Source organism: Trichomonas vaginalis, chromosome III, assembly GCF_026262505.1.
Source record: "Trichomonas vaginalis G3 chromosome III, whole genome shotgun sequence".
NCBI classification, from domain to species: domain Eukaryota; phylum Parabasalia; order Trichomonadida; family Trichomonadidae; genus Trichomonas; species Trichomonas vaginalis.
The window spans coordinates 5,720,499-5,737,324 of NC_067205.1; positions in this window are offsets into that span (position 1 = coordinate 5,720,499).

Genomic DNA, 16,826 nt, shown 5'->3' on the forward strand with positions numbered 1-16,826 from the left:
AAATAATGTTTAGGGTAGATGGTTAGATCTAACCTCATTTCTACCCTCATGAATTTTCATACGGAATCTCTTCGTATATGTTTTGTCAAGACTTCTTCATCGTAATGATTGTAAATGTTTTGTCAAACATGAGCGTAAATGTTTTGTCATGACTTCTTCATCGTAATGAGCGTAAATGATCCAAAAATAATGTTTAGGGTAGATGGTTAGATCTAACCTCATTTCTACCCTCATGAATTTTCATACGGAATCTCTTCGTATATGTTTTGTCATGACTTCTTCATCGTAATGAGCGTAAATGAATGTGTCGAAACTTCTTCAAACTTCATCAAACTTCATCAAACTTCATCGTAATGAACGTAAATGATCCAAAAATAATGTTTACGTTAATGTTTGACAACAACACAGTAGAGGAAGGCAATTATGACTTATTTTTGAAGAACTGAAGGTGTCACCATGTCACCAGGTCATTTAACTTCTCTGAAAAAGTGTGACAACATGACATTTGACAACACAGTAGAGGAAGGCAATTATGAACGTAAATGAATGTGTCGAAACTTCATCATAAATGATTTGTCAAGACTTCTTCATCGGAATGAGTGTAAATGATTTGTCATGATGATTTCATCGTATATCCTTTGTCAAACATGAGTGTAAATGAATTTTCATGATTTCATCGTAATGAGTGTAAATGAATGTGTCGAAACTTCATCATAAATGTTTTGTCATGACTTCTTCATCGTAATGAGCGTAAATGAATGTGTCAATACTTCATCGTATATCCTTCATCATAATGAGTGTAAATGATTTGTCAAACATGAGTGTAAATGATTTGTCATGATGATTTCATCGTTAATGTTTTGTCAAACATGAGTGTAAATGATGTGTCGAAACTTCTTCATCGTAATGAGTGTAAATGAATGTGTCGAAACTTCATCGTATATCCTTTGTCAAACATGAGTGTAAATGAATGTGTCGAAACTTCATCGTATATCCTTTATCAATACTTCATCGTTAATGTTTTGTCAAACATGATTTATCAATACTTCATCGTAAATGTTTTGTCATGATTTCATCGTTAATGTTTTGTCATGATTTCATCATCGTAATGAGTGTAAATGATCCAAAAATAATGTTTATGTTAGAATGTTAGATCTAACACCTTTTCTAACATGTTTTCTAACATGACCTCATCGTAAATGTTTTGTTATGACCTCATGGAACTTAAACGTAAATGTTTTGTTATGACCTCATGGAACTTAAACGTAAATGTTTTGTCATGACTTCTTCATCGTATATGCTTTGTCAAGGTTTCTTCGTATATGTTTTGTCATGATTTCATCGTTAATGTTTTGTCATGACCTCATCGTAAATGTTTTGTTATGACCTCATGGAACTTAAACATAAATGTTTTGTTATGACCTCATGGAACTTAAACGTAAATGTTTTCATGACCTCATCGAAATGTTTTGTTATGACCTCATCGTATATGTTTTGTCATGACCTCATCGTATATGTTTTGTCATGACCTCATCGTAAATGTTTGTGAAGAATATAGCAATCGCCGGAATTCAGACGGTTGCTTTTTATACAAAATTCACACAGGAAAATTCTTGAGTTTTGGTTGAAAGAATACGGTCGAGCCAAAAGTGGCTCAACCTCAAAACAAGCATTTATGAGCTTACTAAGGAATTTATGAATGAATTCAAAGGTATTTGCATACATCCTGACCTCGTTCATTTTGTTGCTGAATTCAGCAAAAAATAATGTTTACGTTAATGTTTTCACTGTTACCATGTTACCATGTTACCATGTGCTACCAGGTTAATTAACTTCTCTTAAATTACTGACAACATGACATTTAGACAACAGTCCAGGAAATAAACTTCATCGTATATGCTTTGTCATGACTTCTTCGTATATTGTTTTGTCATGACTTCTTCGTATATGTTTTGTTCATGATTTCATCGTAATGAACGTATATGTTTTGTCAAACATGAACGTAAATGTTTTGTCATGACTTCATCGTAAATGTTTTGCCATGACTTCATCGTAAATGTTTTGTCAAGACTTCATCGTATATGTTTTGTCATGACTTCTTCGTATATGTTTTTCAAACATGAACGTAAATGTTTGTCATGATTTCTTCATCGTAAATGTTTTGTCATGATTTCTTCATCGTAAATGTTTTGTCATGACTTCTTCGTATATGTTTTGTCATGACTTCATCGTATAGTTTTGTCATGACTTCATCGTATATGTTTTGTCATGACTTCATCGTATATGTTTTGTCATGATTTCTTCGTAAATGATTTGTCAACTTCTTCGTATATGTTTTGTCAAACATGAACGTATATGTTTTGTCAAGATTTCATCGTAATGAACGTATATGTTTTGTCAAGATTTCATCGTAATGAACGTATATGCTTTGTCATGACTTCATCGTAAATGATTTGTTATGACCTCATGGAACTTCATCGTAAATGTTTTGTCATGACTTCATCGTATATGTTTTGTCATGACTTCATCGTATATGTTTTTGTCATGACTTCATCGTAAATGTTTTGTCAAACATGAACGTATATGTTTTTGTCAAAACTTCTTCGTATATGTTTTGTTATGACTTCTTCATCGTAACGAGTGTAAATGATTTCATATGATTGTTTCCCTCGAAAAACCGAGAGAAGAGATTCCATATGAAAATCGCAAGAATTTGACTCCTGGTTTGAAAATATTATTATGTTCATAGACTTCATCGTAATGAGTGTAAATGATTTCATATAATTGCTTACCTCGGAAAACGAGGGAAGAGATTCATATGAAAATCGCAAGAATTTGGCTCCTGGTTTGAAATATTATTATGTTCATAGATTTCATCGTACATGTTTTGTCAAACATGAACGTATATGTTTTGTCAAACTTCATCGTAAATGATTTGTCGTGACTTCATCGTATATGCTTTGTCATGATGATTTCATCGAAACTAAACGTATATGTTTTGTCGTGATTTTATCGTAAATGTTTTGTCATGATTTTATCGTAAATGTTTTGTCATGACTTCTTCATCGTACATGTTTTGTCATGACTTCTTCATCGTAAATGATTTGTCATGATTTCTTCATCGTAATGAGTGTAAATGTTTTGTCAAACATGAGCGTAAATGATTTGTCATTGATTTCTTCATCGTAAATGATTTGTCATGACTTCTTCATCGTAATGAGTGTAAATGTTTTGTCAAACATGAACGTAAATGCTTTTGTCATGATTTCTTCATCGTAATGAGTGTAAATCAGACAAAAATATATTTTAGGTGAAGAGGTGAGATCTCACCTCTTTTCTCACCTCTTTTCTCACCTCATGAATTTTCATGATTTCTTCATCGTAATGAGGGTATATGTTTTGTCATGATTTATCGTATATTTTTGTCAACATGAACGTAAATGTTTTTGTCGAAACTTCACTTTTTTGACGAAGTGCAAATCTTCACTTCGTGTCAAACTTCATCGTAAATGTTTTGTCAAACATGAACGTAAATGTTTTGTCAAAACTTCATCGTATATGCTTTGTCAAACATGAGCGTAAATGATTTGTCGAAACTTCATCGTATATGCTTTGTCATGATTTCTTCATTGTATATGTTTTGTCATGATTTCTTCGTAATGATTTGTCATGACTTCTTCATCGTAATGAGTGTAAATGACCCAAAATATATTTTAGGGTAGAAGGGTAGATCTAACCTCATTTCTAACCTCATTTCTAACCTCATGAATTTTCATGATTTCTTCATCGTAATGAGTGTAATGTTTTGTCATGATTTCTTCATCGTAATGAGTGTAAATGACCCAAAATATATTTTAGGGTAGAAGGGTAGATCTAACCTCATTTCTAACCTCATGAATTTTCATGACTTCTTCATCGTAATGAGTGTAAATGTTTTGTCATGATTTCTTCATCGTAATGAGCGTATATGTTTTTGTCAAACATGAACGTATATGCTTTGTCATGATTTCTTCATCGTTAATGAACGTTTATGCTTTGTCAAACATGAACGTAAATGTTTTGTCAAAACTTCTTCATCGTATATGCTTTGTCAAACATGAACGTAAATGTTTGTCGAAACTTCACTTTTTTGACGAAGTGCAAATCTTCACTTCGTGTCAAAACTTCATCGTAAATGTTTTGTCATGACTTCTTCGTATATGATTTGTCAAACATGAGTGTCAAATACTTCATCAGAATGAGTGTAAATGAATGTGTCGAAACTTCTTCATCAGACATGAACGTTAAAACACTTTATCGGGAATGATTTGTGAAACTTCTTCATCGTAATGAGCGTATATGTTTTGTCATGATTTCTTCATCGTAATGAGCGTAAATGATTTGTCATGATTTCTTCATCGTACATGTTTTGTCGAAACTTCATCGTACATGTTTTGTCGAAACTTCATCGTACATGTTTTGTCATGATTTCTTCATCATAATGAGCGTAAATGTTTTGTCATGATTTCTTCATCGTACATGATTTGTCGAAACTTCTTCATCGTAAATGATTTGTCATGACTTCTTCATCGTAATGAGTGTAAATGTTTTGTCATGACTTCTTCATCGTACATGTTTTGTCATGACTTCTTCATCGTAAATGATTTGTCATGACTTCTCATCGTAATGAGTGTAAATGTTTGTCAAACATGAACGTAAATGCTTTTGTCATGATTTCTTCATCGTAATGAGTGTAAATGATCCAAAAATAATGTTTAGGGTAGAAGGGTAGATCTAACCTCATTTCTAACCTCATTTCTACCCTCTTGAATTTTCATGAATTTGTCATGATTTCATCGTAAATGCTTTTGTCAAGACTTCTTCGTGAATGCTTTGTCATGACTTCTTCATCGTAATGAGTGTAAATGTTTTGTCATGACTTCTTCGTGAATGCTTTGTCATGATTTCATCGTAAATGCTTTTGTCAAGACTTCTTCGTGAATGCTTTGTCATGACTTCTTCGTTAATGCTTTTGTCATGATTTCATCGTACATGTTTTGTCATGATTTCTTCGTTAATGCTTTTGTCATGATTTCATCGTGAATGAACGTGAATTCTTTGTCATGACTTCTTCATCGTACATGTTTTGTCATGACTTCATCGTATATGTTTTGTCAAGACTTCTTCGTAAATGTTTTGTCATGACTTCTTCGTAAATGCTTTTGTCATGACTTCTTCGTACATGCTTTGTCAAGACTTCTTCGTACATGTTTTGTCAAGACTTTGTCATGATTTCTTCATCGTAATGAGTGTAAATGATCCAAAAATAATGTTTAGGGTAGAAGGGTAGATCTAACCTCATTTCTACCCTCATTTCTACCCTCATGAATTTTCATGAATTTGTCATGATTTCATCGTAAATGCTTTTGTCAAGACTTCTTCGTAAATGTTTTGTCAAGACTTCTTCATCGTAATGAGCGTATATGTTTTGTCAAACATGAGCGTAAATGTTTTGTCATGACTTCTTCATCGTACATGTTTTGTCGAAACTTCATCGTATATGTTTTGTCATGATTTCTTCGTAAATGATTTGTCAAGACTTCTTCATCGTAATGAGCGTATATGTTTTGTCAAACATGAGCGTAAATGATCCAAAAATAATGTTTAGGGTAGATGGTTAGATCTAACCTCATTTCTACCCTCATGAATTTTCATACGGAATCTCTTCGTATATGTTTTGTCAAGACTTCTTCATCGTAATGATTGTAAATGTTTTGTCAAACATGAGCGTAAATGTTTTGTCATGACTTCTTCATCGTAATGAGCGTAAATGATCCAAAAATAATGTTTAGGGTAGATGGTTAGATCTAACCTCATTTCTACCCTCATGAATTTTCATACGGAATCTCTTCGTATATGTTTTGTCATGACTTCTTCATCGTAATGAGCGTAAATGATCCAAAAATAATGTTTAGGGTAGAAGGGTAGATCTAACCTCATTTCTACCCTCATTTCTACCCTCTTGAATTTTCATGAATTTGTCATGATTTCATCGTAAATGCTTTTGTCATGACTTCTTCGTACATGTTTTGTCAAGACTTTGTCATGACTTCATCGTATATGTTTTGTCAAGACTTCTTCGTATATGTTTTGTCATGACTTCTTCGTAAATGTTTTGTCAAGACTTTGTCATGACTTCATCGTACATGTTTTGTCAAGACTTTGTCATGACTTCTTCGTACATGTTTTGTCATGACTTCTTCGTACATGTTTTGTCATGACTTCTTCGTACATGTTTTGTCATGACTTCTTCGTACATGTTTTGTCATGATTTCATCGTGAATGCTTTTGTCATGATTTCATCGTGAATGCTTTTGTCAAACTTAAACGTGAATTCTTTGTCATGACTTCTTCGTAATGAGTGTAAATGATCCAAAAATAATGTTTAGGGTAGAAGGGTAGATCTAACCTCATTTCTACCCTCATTTCTACCCTCTTGAATTTTCATGAATTTGTCAAGACTTCTTCGTAAATGTTTTGTCAAGACTTCTTCGTACATGTTTTGTCAAGACTTTGTCATGACTTCATCGTAATGAGTGTAAATGATCCAAAAATAATGTTTAGGGTAGAAGGGTAGATCTAACCTCATTTCTACCCTCTTGAATTTTCATGAATTTGTCATGACTTCTTCGTAAATGCTTTTGTCATGACTTCTTCGTACATGCTTTGTCAAGACTTCTTCGTACATGTTTTGTCAAGACTTTGTCATGATTTCTTCATCGTAATGAGTGTAAATGATCCAAAAATAATGTTTAGGGTAGAAGGGTAGATCTAACCTCATTTCTACCCTCATTTCTACCCTCTTGAATTTTCATGAATTTGTCATGATTTCATCGTAAATGCTTTTGTCATGATTTCATCGTGAATGCTTCGTGAATGTTGCTGAATTCAGCAAAAATAATGTTTAGGGTAGAAGGGTAGATCTAACCTCATTTCTACCCTCATGAATTTTCATACGGAATCTCTTCGTACATGTTTTGTCATGACTTCTTCATCGTAATGAGCGTATATGTTTTGTCAAACATGAGCGTAAATGTTTTGTCAAACATGAGCGTAAATGATCCAAAAATAATGTTTAGGGTAGATGGTTAGATCTAACCTCATTTCTACCCTCATTTCTACCCTCATGAATTTTCATACGGAATCTCTTCGTACATGTTTTGTCATGACTTCTTCATCGTAATGAGCGTATATGTTTTGTCAAACATGAGCGTAAATGTTTTGTCAAACATGAGCGTAAATGATCCAAAAATAATGTTTAGGGTAGATGGTTAGATCTAACCTCATTTCTACCCTCATTTCTACCCTCATGAATTTTCATACGGAATCTCTTCGTACATGTTTTGTCATGACTTCTTCATCGTAATGAGCGTATATGTTTTGTCAAACATGAGCGTAAATGTTTTGTCAAACATGAGCGTAAATGATCCAAAAATAATGTTTAGGGTAGATGGTTAGATCTAACCTCATTTCTACCCTCATTTCTACCCTCATGAATTTTCATACGGAATCTCTTCGTACATGTTTTGTCAAACATGAGCGTAAATGTTTTGTCAAACATGAGCGTAAATGATTTGTCGAAACTTCTTCATCGTAATGAGCGTAAATGTTTTGTCAAACATGAGCGTAAATGATCCAAAAATAATGTTTAGGGTAGATGGTTAGATCTAACCTCATTTCTACCCTCATTTCTACCCTCATTTCTACCCTCATGAATTTTCATGACTTCTTCATCGTAATGAGCGTAAATGTTTTGTCAAACATGAGCGTAAATGATTTGTCGAAACTTCTTCATCGTAATGAGCGTAAATGTTTTGTCAAACATGAGCGTAAATGATTTGTCGAAACTTCTTCATCATAATGAGTGTAAATGTTTTGTCAAACATGAGCGTAAATGATCCAAAAATAATGTTTAGGGTAGATGGTTAGATCTAACACCTTTTCTAACATGTTTTCTAACATGGAGGATTTCATTAGATATACACATTCTTCCTTCATTTCATTCTATACACAATTTACATCATAGACGATTTAATAGATATAATACTTTACTGTTTCATTAGATATACACATTCTTCCTTCATTTCATTCTATACACAATTTACATCATAGACGATTTAATAGATATAATACTTTACTGTTTCATCTGATATAAACATTCTTCCCTAAACATTATTTTAGTTAAAGTCCATCAAATATTTTTAGGATACTTTCAGCAAATAATGTGTATATCTAATGAAATCCTCCATGTTAGAAAACATGTTAGAAAAGGTGTTAGATCTAACCATCTACCCTAAACATTATTTTTGGATCATTTACGCTCATGTTTGACAAAACATTTACACTCATTACGATGAAGAAGTTTCGACAAATCATTTACGCTCATGTTTGACAAAACATTTACGCTCATTACGATGAAGAAGTTTCGACAAATCATTTACGCTCATGTTTGACAAAACATTTACGCTCATTACGATGAAGAAGTCATGAAAATTCATGAGGGTAGAAATGAGGGTAGAAATGAGGGTAGAAATGAGGTTAGATCTAACCATCTACCCTAAACATTATTTTTGGATCATTTACGCTCATGTTTGACAAAACATTTACACTCATTATGATGAAGAAGTTTCGACAAATCATTTACGCTCATGTTTGACAAAACATTTACGCTCATTACGATGAAGAAGTTTCGACAAATCATTTACGCTCATGTTTGACAAAACATTTACGCTCATTACGATGAAGAAGTCATGAAAATTCATGAGGGTAGAAATGAGGGTAGAAATGAGGGTAGAAATGAGGTTAGATCTAACCATCTACCCTAAACATTATTTTTGGATCATTTACGCTCATGTTTGACAAAACATTTACGCTCATTACGATGAAGAAGTTTCGACAAATCATTTACGCTCATGTTTGACAAAACATATACGCTCATTACGATGAAGAAGTCATGACAAAACATGTACGAAGAGATTCCGTATGAAAATTCATGAGGGTAGAAATGAGGGTAGAAATGAGGTTAGATCTAACCATCTACCCTAAACATTATTTTTGGATCATTTACGCTCATGTTTGACAAAACATATACGCTCATTACGATGAAGAAGTCATGACAAAACATGTACGAAGAGATTCCGTATGAAAATTCATGAGGGTAGAAATGAGGTTAGATCTACCCTTCTACCCTAAACATTATTTTTGCTGAATTCAGCAACATTCACGAAGCATTCACGATGAAATCATGACAAAAGCATTTACGATGAAATCATGACAAATTCATGAAAATTCAAGAGGGTAGAAATGAGGGTAGAAATGAGGTTAGATCTACCCTTCTACCCTAAACATTATTTTTGGATCATTTACACTCATTACGATGAAGAAATCATGACAAAGTCTTGACAAAACATGTACGAAGAAGTCTTGACAAAGCATGTACGAAGAAGTCATGACAAAAGCATTTACGAAGAAGTCATGACAAATTCATGAAAATTCAAGAGGGTAGAAATGAGGTTAGATCTACCCTTCTACCCTAAACATTATTTTTGGATCATTTACACTCATTACGATGAAGTCATGACAAAGTCTTGACAAAACATGTACGAAGAAGTCTTGACAAAACATTTACGAAGAAGTCTTGACAAATTCATGAAAATTCAAGAGGGTAGAAATGAGGGTAGAAATGAGGTTAGATCTACCCTTCTACCCTAAACATTATTTTTGGATCATTTACACTCATTACGATGAAGTCATGACAAAGTCTTGACAAAACATGTATGAAGAAGTCTTGACAAAGCATGTACGAAGAAGTCTTGACAAAAGCATTTACGATGAAATCATGACAAATTCATGAAAATTCAAGAGGGTAGAAATGAGGGTAGAAATGAGGTTAGATCTACCCTTCTACCCTAAACATTATTTTTGGATCATTTACACTCATTACGAAGAAGTCATGACAAAGAATTCACGTTTAAGTTTGACAAAAGCATTCACGATGAAATCATGACAAAAGCATTCACGATGAAATCATGACAAAACATGTACGAAGAAGTCATGACAAAACATGTACGAAGAAGTCATGACAAAGTCTTGACAAAACATGTACGATGAAGTCATGACAAAGTCTTGACAAAACATTTACGAAGAAGTCATGACAAAACATATACGAAGAAGTCTTGACAAAACATATACGATGAAGTCATGACAAAGTCTTGACAAAACATTTACGATGAAATCATGACAAAAGCATTTACGATGAAATCATGACAAATTCATGAAAATTCAAGAGGGTAGAAATGAGGGTAGAAATGAGGTTAGATCTACCCTTCTACCCTAAACATTATTTTTGGATCATTTACGCTCATTACGATGAAGAAGTCATGACAAAACATATACGAAGAGATTCCGTATGAAAATTCATGAGGGTAGAAATGAGGTTAGAAATGAGGTTAGATCTACCCTTCTACCCTAAACATTATTTTTGGATCATTTACACTCATTACGATGAAGAAATCATGACAAAAGCATTTACGTTCATGTTTGACAAAACATTTACACTCATTACGATGAAGAAGTCATGACAAATCATTTACGATGAAGAAATCATGACAAATCATTTACGCTCATGTTTGACAAAACATTTACACTCATTACGATGAAGAAATCATGACAAATCATTTACGATGAAGAAGTCATGACAAAACATGTACGATGAAGAAGTCATGACAAAACATTTACACTCATTACGATGAAGAAGTCATGACAAATCATTTACGATGAAGAAGTTTCGACAAATCATGTACGATGAAGAAATCATGACAAAACATTTACGCTCATTATGATGAAGAAATCATGACAAAACATGTACGATGAAGTTTCGACAAAACATGTACGATGAAGTTTCGACAAAACATGTACGATGAAGAAATCATGACAAATCATTTACGCTCATTACGATGAAGAAATCATGACAAATCATTTACGCTCATTACGATGAAGAAATCATGACAAAACATATACGCTCATTACGATGAAGAAGTTTCACAAATCATTCCCGATAAAGTGTTTTAACGTTCATGTCTGATGAAGAAGTTTCGACACATTCATTTACACTCATTCTGATGAAGTATTGACACTCATGTTTGACAAATCATATACGAAGAAGTCATGACAAAACATTTACGATGAAGTTTTGACACGAAGTGAAGATTTGCACTTCGTCAAAAAAGTGAAGTTTCGACAAAACATTTACGTTCATGTTTGACAAAGCATAAACGTTCATTACGATGAAGAAATCATGACAAAGCATATACGTTCATGTTTGACAAAACATATACGCTCATTACGATGAAGAAATCATGACAAAACATTTACACTCATTACGATGAAGAAGTCATGAAAATTCATGAGGTTAGAAATGAGGTTAGATCTACCCTTCTACCCTAAAATATATTTTGGGTCATTTACACTCATTACGATGAAGAAATCATGACAAAACATTTACACTCATTACGATGAAGAAATCATGAAAATTCATGAGGTTAGAAATGAGGTTAGAAATGAGGTTAGAAATGAGGTTAGATCTACCCTTCTACCCTAAAATATATTTTGGGTCATTTACACTCATTACGATGAAGAAATCATGACAAAACATTTACACTCATGTTTGACAAAGCATAAACGATGAAGAAATCATGACAAAACATTTACGATGAAATCATCATGACAAAGCATATACGATGAAGAAATCATGAAAATTCATGAGGTTAGAAATGAGGTTAGATCTACCCTTCTACCCTAAAATATATTTTGGGTCATTTACACTCATTACGATGAAGAAGTCATGACAAATCATTTACGAAGAAATCATGACAAAACATATACAATGAAGAAATCATGACAAAGCATATACGATGAAGTTTCGACAAATCATTTACGGTCATGTTTGACAAAGCATATACGATGAAGTTTTGACAAAACATTTACGATGAAGTTTTGACACGAAGTGAAGATTTGCACTTCGTCAAAAAAGTGAAGTTTCGACAAAACATTTACGTTCATGTTTGACAAAACATATACGATGAAATCATGACAAAACATATACGCTCATTACGATGAAGAAGTATTGACAAAACATTTACGTTCATTACGATGAAGAAATCATGACAAAACATTTACGATGAAATCATCATGACAAAGCATATACGATGAAGAAATCATGAAAATTCATGAGGTTAGAAATGAGGTTAGATCTACCCTTCTACCCTAAAATATATTTTGGGTCATTTACACTCATTACGATGAAGAAGTCATGACAAATCATTTACGAAGAAATCATGACAAAACATATACAATGAAGAAATCATGACAAAGCATATACGATGAAGTTTCGACAAATCATTTACGGTCATGTTTGACAAAGCATATACGATGAAGTTTTGACAAAACATTTACGTTCATGTTTGACAAAACATTTACGATGAAGTTTTGACACGAAGTGAAGATTTGCACTTCGTCAAAAAAGTGAAGTTTCGACAAAACATTTACGTTCATGTTTGACAAAACATATACGATGAAATCATGACAAAACATATACCCTCATTACGATGAAGAAATCATGAAAATTCATGAGGTGAGAAAAGAGGTGAGAAAAGAGGTGAGATCTCACCTCTTCACCTAAAATATATTTTTGTCTGATTTACACTCATTACGATGAAGAAATCATGACAAAAGCATTTACGTTCATGTTTGACAAAACATTTACACTCATTACGATGAAGAAGTCATGACAAATCATTTACGATGAAGAAATCATGACAAATCATTTACGCTCATGTTTGACAAAACATTTACACTCATTACGATGAAGAAATCATGACAAATCATTTACGATGAAGAAGTCATGACAAAACATTTACGATAAAATCATGACAAAACATTTACGATAAAATCACGACAAAACATATACGTTTAGTTTCGATGAAATCATCATGACAAAGCATATACGATGAAGTCACGACAAATCATTTACGATGAAGTTTGACAAAACATATACGTTCATGTTTGACAAAACATGTACGATGAAATCTATGAACATAATAATATTTCAAACCAGGAGCCAAATTCTTGCGATTTTCATATGGAATCTCTTCCCTCGGTTTTCCGAGGTAAGCAATTATATGAAATCATTTACACTCATTACGATGAAGTCTATGAACATAATAATATTTCAAACCAGGAGTCAAATTCTTGCGATTTTCATATGGAATCTCTTCTCTCGGTTTTTCGAGGGAAACAATCATATGAAATCATTTACACTCGTTACGATGAAGAAGTCATAACAAAACATATACGAAGAAGTTTTGACAAAACATATACGTTCATGTTTGACAAAACATTTACGATGAAGTCATGACAAAACATATACGATGAAGTCATGACAAAACATATACGATGAAGTCATGACAAAACATATACGATGAAGTCATGACAAAACATTTACGATGAAGTTCCATGAGGTCATAACAAATCATTTACGATGAAGTCATGACAAAGCATATACGTTCATTACGATGAAATCTTGACAAAACATATACGTTCATTACGATGAAATCTTGACAAAACATATACGTTCATGTTTGACAAAACATATACGAAGAAGTCTTGACAAATCATTTACGAAGAAATCATGACAAAACATATACGATGAAGTCATGACAAAACATATACGATGAAGTCATGACAAAACATATACGATGAAGTCATGACAAAACATATACGAAGAAGTCATGACAAAACATTTACGATGAAGAAATCATGACAAAACATTTACGATGAAGAAATCATGACAAAACATTTACGTTCATGTTTGACAAAACATATACGAAGAAGTCATGACAAAACATATACGATGAAGTCTTGACAAAACATTTACGATGAAGTCATGGCAAAACATTTACGATGAAGTCATGACAAAACATTTACGTTCATGTTTGACAAAACATATACGTTCATTACGATGAAATCATGACAAAACATATACGAAGAAGTCATGACAAAGCATATACGATGAAGTTTATTTCCTGGACTGTTGTCTAAATGTCATGTTGTCAGTAATTTTAAGAGAAGTTAATTAACCTGGTAGCACATGGTAACATGGTAACATGGTAACAGTGAAAACATTAACGTAAACATTATTTTTGCTGAATTCAGCAACAAAATGAACGAGGTCAGGATGTATGCAAATACCTTTGAATTCATTCATAAATTCCTTAGTAAGCTCATAAATGCTTGTTTTGAGGTTGAGCCACTTTTGGCTCGACCGTATTCTTTCAACCAAAACTCAAGAATTTTCCTGTGTGAATTTTGTATAAAAAGCTACCGTCTGAATTCCGGCGATTGCTATATTCTTCACAAAACATTTACGATGAGGTCATGACAAAACATATACGATGAGGTCATAACAAAACATTTACGATGAGGTCATGACAAAACATTTACGTTTAAGTTCCATGAGGTCATAACAAAACATTTATGTTTAAGTTCCATGAGGTCATAACAAAACATTTACGATGAGGTCATGACAAAACATTAACGATGAAATCATGACAAAACATATACGATGAAGAAGTCATGACAAAACATTTACGTTTAAGTTCCATGAGGTCATAACAAAACATTTACGATGAGGTCATGTTAGAAAACATGTTAGAAAAGGTGTTAGATCTAACATTCTAACATAAACATTATTTTTGGATCATTTACACTCATTACGATGATGAAATCATGACAAAACATTAACGATGAAATCATGACAAAACATTTACGATGAAGTATTGATAAATCATGTTTGACAAAACATTAACGATGAAGTATTGATAAAGGATATACGATGAAGTTTCGACACATTCATTTACACTCATGTTTGACAAAGGATATACGATGAAGTTTCGACACATTCATTTACACTCATTACGATGAAGAAGTTTCGACACATCATTTACACTCATGTTTGACAAAACATTAACGATGAAATCATCATGACAAATCATTTACACTCATGTTTGACAAATCATTTACACTCATTATGATGAAGGATATACGATGAAGTATTGACACATTCATTTACGCTCATGTTTGACAAAGGATATACGATGAAGTTTCGACGCATTCATTTACACTCATTACGATGAAGAAGTCATGACAAAACATTAACGATGAAGAAGTCTTGATAAAGCATATACGTTCATGTCTGACGATAAAGTTTGACGATAAAGTTTTCACAAATCATTCCCGATGAAGTTTGATAAAGTGTTTTAACGTTCATGTCTGACGTTCATGTCTGACGTTCATGTCTGATAAAGTTTGACGATAAAGTTTGACGATAAAGTTTTCACAAATCATTCCTGATAAAGTTTGATGAAGTTTGACGATGAAGTTTGATAAAGTGTTTTAACGTTCATGTCTGACGATGAAGTTTGACGATGAAGTTTGACGATGAAGTTTTCACAAATCATTCCTGATGAAGTTTGATGAAGTTTGACGATGAAGTTTGATAAAGTGTTTTAACGTTCATGTCTGACGATGAAGTTTGATGATAAAGTTTGATAAAGTGTTTTAACGTTCATGTCTGACGATGAAGTTTGACGATGAAGTTTGATAAAGTGTTTTAACGTTCATGTCTGACGATGAAGTTTGACGATGAAGTTTGACGATAAAGTTTGACGTTCATGTCTGACGATGAAGTTTGACGATAAAGTTTTCACAAATCATTCCCGATGAAGTTTGATGAAGTTTTCACAAAGTTTCACAAATCATTCCCGATAAAGTTTGACGATAAAGTTTGACGATAAAGTTTTCACAAATCATTCCTGATGAAGTTTGATGAAGTTTGACGATAAAGTTTGATAAAGTGTTTTAACGTTCATGTCTGACGATGAAGTTTGACGATAAAGTTTGACGATGAAGTTTGATGATAAAGTTTGATAAAGTGTTTTAACGTTCATGTCTGACGATGAAGTTTGACGATAAAGTTTGATAAAGTGTTTTAACGTTCATGTCTGACGTTCATGTCTGACGATGAAGTTTGACGATGAAGTTTGATAAAGTGTTTTAACGTTCATGTCTGACGATGAAGTTTGACGATAAAGTTTGACGATGAAGTTTGATGATAAAGTTTGATAAAGTGTTTTAACGTTCATGTCTGACGATGAAGTTTGACGATAAAGTTTGATAAAGTGTTTTAACGTTCATGTCTGACGATGAAGTTTGACGATGAAGTTTGATAAAGTGTTTTAACGTTCATGTCTGACGATGAAGTTTGACGATGAAGTTTGATGATAAAGTTTGATAAAGTGTTTTAACGTTCATGTCTGACGATGAAGTTTGACGATGAAGTTTGATAAAGTGTTTTAACGTTCATGTCTGACGTTCATGTCTGACGATGAAGTTTGACGATAAAGTTTTCACAAATCATTCCTGATGAAGTTTGATAAAGTTTGACGATGAAGTTTGATAAAGTGTTTTAACGTTCATGTCTGACGATGAAGTTTGACGATAAAGTTTGACGATGAAGTTTGATGATAAAGTTTGATAAAGTGTTTTAACGTTCATGTCTGACGATGAAGTTTGACGATAAAGTTTGATAAAGTGTTTTAACGTTCATGTCTGACGATGAAGTTTGACGATAAAGTTTGATAAAGTGTTTTAACGTTCATGTCTGACGTTCATGTCTGACGATGAAGTTTGACGATAAAGTTTGACGATAAAGTTTGACGATAAAGTTTTCA